General features: G+C 31.1%; 1 long non-coding RNA gene across 1 annotated transcript; it reads right to left on the bottom strand.

Moving 5' to 3' along the window:
- Window positions 1-394: 394 nt before the first annotated feature.
- Window positions 395-5,773, bottom strand: LOC107856181. The gene is made up of 3 exons (XR_007052638.1): window positions 5,254-5,773; window positions 3,952-4,045; window positions 395-3,465 (listed from the first exon to the last, which is right to left on the bottom strand). It is a non-coding gene; the product is annotated as an uncharacterized LOC107856181 (long non-coding RNA).
- Window positions 5,774-6,478: the final 705 nt, after the last annotated feature.

Genomic DNA, 6,478 nt, shown 5'->3' with positions numbered 1-6,478 from the left:
CTTTTTAGCCTATCTTAATGATTTAGGATAATCGCATGCTTTAAATATCACTTGAATATGCTCAAAAGTGATATAGAGTCACAATCGATGTAGCTAAATTGTCTTAAAATATTTGAATGTCGTTAATTGATCTACTTTATTTAATTTTATTTTCACTAAAATATTTTAGTCATATTTCCACCCTTGTAAAGTGTGACCTAAAGTAGCAGAAAGTGTGGCCTTTGATCAAAGGCTACGCTTTCGGACTTTAGGCAACACTTTTGGGTGGTGGCCTAAAAAGGCGTAACCTTTGACTTTAGGCCACACTTTTCAAGGGTTGCAATGTAAGATACATTTAAAAAGTATGACCACTAAGGTATAAAGTCCATGCTTTGCAGCTTCTCATTGGAAACACTTTTATCTAATAAAGCTACACTTTCAAGTGTGGCCTTTGCTTTGTTAATGGGCACGCTTCACATGCGTAGCCTTGTATAGCACCTCTATAACAAACATTTAGAAAAAATATTATGCTCGAGAAATATTCAAATATCTTTTCAATCTGGAATGAGGAAGTATGTGAATCCAAAGTTTCTTTAATTTATTCAATAAAGTTAAAAGTTTAGGATTTAAATTTCTTGTGAATTTGAAATATAAAATACGTTTTCATGAACCTAAGAGTTGAAAAGTGAGACTCTTATCCGAACGAGTTCAAAGAGATGTGAAAACTTGAAGACTTCCAACAAGAAGAGCAGCAGAAATATCTGCGGGATCAAAACATGCAAAAATATAGTAAAATAGTAACACATATCATCAAGAAAAATCATAGAGGCGTAGTCAGATAGTTAACTACACCAGAATGGACATCCTCACCAAGTTCATAAACAACACAAAATCATCATTGATGTACAAATATTTATTATTCAAACAAATGAGAAGGGCTCCTTTTCTAAACAACCTTTCAGAAATTCAGTTTAAATTTTATCAGACCTCCCACTGTTGGCAAACTTAGGAAGTTCAATCAAATTCTATAGTTTTCCCAGACTGTATCTTTGCCTTTCAACCATTTTGTTTCATTGATGTTCAAAGTTTAGAATTTAGCTTTAAGAGACCATACAAGATGCACAAAGTTTATCCTTGCAAACCTGGAAGGCTAGTTCAGTATGAATATACTCTTCGGTGCAACATCTTCCCAATTTGTTATCTGGAGAACTCCCTTAAAAGAATTGATTGTGTTCTTTTCCTTAGTTGTGTTGATTTTACCTTAACAATTTAATACAAAGATTCATATGGAAGGAATTAGGGTTCTTGTGACATGCAAAGAAAGTTCAGACAGAGAAAGTCAACACAGAGATCAATTTTTGCTGGGAAAAGGAGAGGGGATGGATTGATCCCCCATAGAAACAAATTGATAATTCTCCTCCAAAGAACTTCTATGAATTTTGAATCTTTTACTAACACATTACTAGCTTCACGTGTTTCCAAAATTTCACATATTGTAGATCAGGTTGAATGAGTTTAAAAATGCTTGTATTCCACAGATGCTTTGAGATACTAATGTTCTTTAAGAGCTTGCATAGAGATCATTTCATTTGAGAAGAAAAGCTTTTAATTCAAGTGTATTAATCTCAAATTAAACTAAAAATCAGAAATGAAAGTAAATATGCAAACTTGAACCAAAAAGTGTCACCATCAATTTCAGCAGTATCAGTTAGGTCAGCATCTATCCATGATAAGCTAAACATCAACAATGAGTGTTTTAAGACATGATGAACTACTATTGTCAGGAAGGAACAACATGAAGAAAACTATTACCCACCTAAGATAGATATAGGTTAACACCTATGACGTATGAAGAAATAAGCAAAAAGGGATTAACCACATGAAGAAAACTAGAAACAACAGGTACATTATATTATCTAGTATCACCAGTCAACTAGAAACTCCTCAAGATAGTACTACTACTCCTCAAGATAGTTAGATAAATATTCAACAACAACAGCTACTCCTCAATTTGAAACAAGTTAGGATAGGCTATATGAATTCAAGAAGTGTGAAGTCACCAAGAATAGATAGAAAGGTCAAAATCAGGTAAGTATTAAATTAATTTTTCTCAAATATTAATTGAATACAACCATCTATGTACTTAATTATGCTAGAGCAAGGTAGTTTAAGGTGTGAAAATTAAAATATTTGCAGACCTAACAAGGAATCTCTCTAATAATGCTAACTTACATATACATTTTCCTCCACTTTCCTCATGAAAATACATCTCCTTCCTTCCTCCTCTTAATACCAAATGTGCTAGATATATCACAATACTGTAAGGTTACTAGCACAATCCTCATCAGTGCTAAGTCTAAGTCTGGTGTCAAAGTAATTTTTCACAATGCCTCTAGCCATGGGACTTCTTTTTACTTAATGTTAACATATTCCTCACCGATTCATTTGTCAGTCCTTTTTACTGTACTTGGAACAAGCCAAAATATACTAAAGCATAAGAAAAGTAGGCAAAAAAATATTAGTCACTTTCAGTTAAAAACTAATGAACTATCACACTCTTTACGTTACTGATAAGTATTTAGATAAGGAAATAAGCTTTCATTCTAGTGAAAATCTGAAAGATTACAATACCTTATGTAATGAATTCTCTTAATAAGAAGTAAAATTACATTTGAATCGAGTAGTTTGAAAATGAGATGGCATAAAACAATATCATAGTTCCATAGTGGAAGTTATTTTCAGTAAGGAACTTATTTTTCTAAACAATGTTTTCCAAAAAAATTTATCCAACCAAACATGGAAAAAAAATAAAGCATTATCTCCCTAACAAACACACCCCAAATGTAAAAAAAAAATTGAGTTGAAAAACTATTGACTAGTGTTGAAAGGTTGTTTACAGAGATAAAAGTAGGGCATAGGCACCTGAATATCAAAGATTGTCATCATAACATTCTTTTTCCATGTGTTATATGTCCAATGAGTCCTAACAAAATTTTAAAAATATTTTAGTCCATTGATGATCTATTAACAAAAGATGAATACATTGTTTTCAGGCCAAATAATTAGAACAAGTTGCTTACAGATGCTACCTATTTAGTATCATTTTGCTACCTTAAATATCATTTATAGTTCACACACCTTCTTAGATGACTAGTATCTGAAAAATTTAAAATTTTCACTTATAATATTCAAATAAAATTCAAAATCAAAAGGTGAAAGTCTTTGAGAAAAAAAACTAATGCTGCAGTCTCCTGGCCACCTTTTTGAGAGCCAGTGTAGTAGAAAAGACCCTATGGCTTACCAGCAAGCTGTTGAGTTCTCCAGAGACCTCCAGTGGCATCAAGAGATGCCTTGAACTGAGCATCCATCGTCCCAAATCTTGTTAGTAACTCGAACAAAAAGCCGTCAGCTTCATTAAGATCATTTGGTGTGATAATTGGTGCATCGCCTTTTGCTGGACCACCCATTTTTGCACCTGTCTAGTACCTGTTGCCAATCGCGAATCAACAAAAAGTTGAACACATAGCGATATACATTCTTTAGTTTTTCTCACATCTTCAAATCCTTCTAAAGGGGCACTGTTCAGAATTTGGAATCAATCATAGGAATCAAGAAATCAAGAAATCAAGAAAAAGTTAGAGTCATAGTGACTTGAGAAAAGACAATTCAACTATATAGATCATCATTGAATGGTTTTCTTTTTGTAATTGCATTGACTCATTGTAAGTTCAATCAATTTATTAGTAAAACTAGGAATCACTGCATCAAATGTCAAGAGAATGATTTCTCAGAAGAAATTTTAGGTAAGGACTTGGAGTCTAGAAATTCCACACTCCCAATGATCAATGTAAAAATTTAAGGAGATATTCAATTTGCAAAGTCAAAATCACAATATTTCTTCAATTTTTAGGGATCAAGAATTTTGTAAATAACACTAACATAAATATCATTATTAAAAATAAATGTACCGACCTGCCATAGTTTGGCTTCTACGCCTTCAACTAATGCAACTCCTTTCTTTATCTCTTGTGCTAGCTTCTCAACATGTCCATACATGGAGTATTAACTACATACATTCATATTTTTAACCATTACTTTTACAATTCTTGAAATTAAAAATCAAATGAACTATACAAACCATCCCTACTTTTACAGATAATTTTTAAGGGATTTATAAGACTTCACAGTATCAAATATATGTATGAGACACATAAAAGTTAACTTTAAATTGAACAAGAGTCCAAATCAACTTGACTAGTTGTAAGAAATCCAATTAAATAACACCAATACATCCAAATGAGGACACATACATTAGAATCCAACTTCATAGAAGTGTTCTAGAGATGAAACGGAAGAAAAAGTTGGCACTCAATAATCACAAATCATCCAATGAAACCTATTCTATAGGAATCATGAAAAGGCTATGCAGTTCAGGCAATAAATTTATTTGATAGTTGATTCTAATCAGCAAGAACGTTTACAAAAGATAAGATCAACAACTCCATCTTGGAGCTTCAAGTTGATATTATTCAATTTCAAGAATGTCATCTAATAAAGACTAGTAATACAATAACTGTGAATTAGTTATTAAATCAATTTCATAAGAACCTTTTAGTAAGCAAATATTTTCCTACCTTAGATCAAGACAAACAAACACTTGTAAAAGTGAATAGGGTGGTATAATTTTTTAATATAAAGAATGTCATTTTATTAAAAAGACAAAAATAGAATACCTAACCAAAGCCTGCAACAATTGATTGGCTAAATCATTTTCATAACAATCTTCTAATAAATAATAATTTTTTCAACATTAGATCAAGACAACAAATATTGGAAACAAATGTAGTGTTCCACACAATATCTTCAACAAGGGCATTCATCAAATTGATCCTTGGAAAACCAACAACAACAACAACAATCTAGTGTAATCTCACAAGTGGGATCTGTACGTAGACCTTACCATTACCTCGTAGAGGTAAAGAGGTTGTATCCTATAGAACCTCAAAAAATCTTGAAAAGCCTTAGATGATTACAATAAGTCACATAAAGACAGAGTCTTTACCAGCGCATATACATACATAGATCCAAAATAAGAACCAAGAATCTACCAACCCATATCAAATTAACAAAAAATAAATCATGCCCACAATTCATTCCACTCTAAATATCACAACAAAGAACCCAAAACTCAAAAATATATATATACATTTTTCTAAAAACAAAACATGCACAAAAGCAAGAAGATATAAATATAGAGAAAAATAGAGTGCTTACACAATGAAGACTTTGGTAGCCATTGAAGGAATGTTGTGAGAATGTGGTAGGTGAATTGAATGAGTTATTGTTATTGTGAAATCCGGGTTGCCCGGCCAAGTTACACCTATAGCTCTGTTACCCATGAACTCTACACACCTCAATTATCACAACCTCACATTGTAACAACAACAACAACAACAATATCAACGACAATGAAAACCCCTTTTCAAGGATTTAAATACAAATCATATCTGATGATGATGAGTAAAGAGAATTGGAAAAAGTAACAACAAAAGGGTCAAATCTTAAATTATAAATCCTTCATTTCTTTGTGTGTGTGTATATATATATATCCTTCAAATTTCTTCGAATCCATTGCAAATCGAGCTACTGTGAAATGAAATTTGAGTATTTTGAATAATGAAATTCAAAGAAATTTGATGGATTCCATGGACTTAAAGAAATTTGGTCATAGGATTTTGTGTGTGATAGAGAATAGATATATTTGTAAAAAAAATTTGTGAGAGAGAATGATATATCTGAGAGTGTAAATGCTTACTTTTCTTAATTATTTTTGGCCAATTATAAATTGGAGAGAGAGTGAAATATTTTGGAGGGATACTAAAATATTTTAATAAAAATTTTAGGTCACATTTTAAAAGTGTTGTCTTTTATATTATTACAAATACCACATTTAAAAGTATAGTTATATATGTGAATAAGTGTTTTCGATTAAATCGTGATTTTTCAACACTTTAAAGTGTGGCCTATATCATTAATATCATCCTTTCAAAATGTTGCCAAAATTAATGTGGACAGAAGCTAAACATTAAGGCTACACTTTAAAAGCGTGGTCTTTAATAGAAAGGCCATCCTTTATAAGTGTGGTCCAAATTTAGTGTGACCAAAAGACTAAAATATTGTAGTGTTTATTTAATTTCACCTTTTTAGTCATAATCTTAAGTTATTCATATATTCAATTAACCGATCACCGACCTTTTGCATATGTCATGTATCGATAAACAAAAATATTTATAATGTATTTTACAATTTAGTGTATCAACAATGATTTATGAATATTCTAGAAATGTTATTTATATTTTCTAGAAATGCTATTCATATATTCTAGTATTTGTTGAATGTTTCGACTTTTGTCAATTTTATTCAAATATTTAATTTTTTTCACTCCTTTTTGGGCGTATGCTATGTAGATATTAAATACATCTTTACAATTTATGAATAT

The sequence above is a fragment of the Capsicum annuum genome, chromosome 1 (genome assembly GCF_002878395.1).
Source record: "Capsicum annuum cultivar UCD-10X-F1 chromosome 1, UCD10Xv1.1, whole genome shotgun sequence".
NCBI classification, from domain to species: domain Eukaryota; kingdom Viridiplantae; phylum Streptophyta; class Magnoliopsida; order Solanales; family Solanaceae; genus Capsicum; species Capsicum annuum.
Note: the sequence above shows the minus strand (reverse complement) of the source record. Positions and strands in the feature narration are given on the sequence as shown.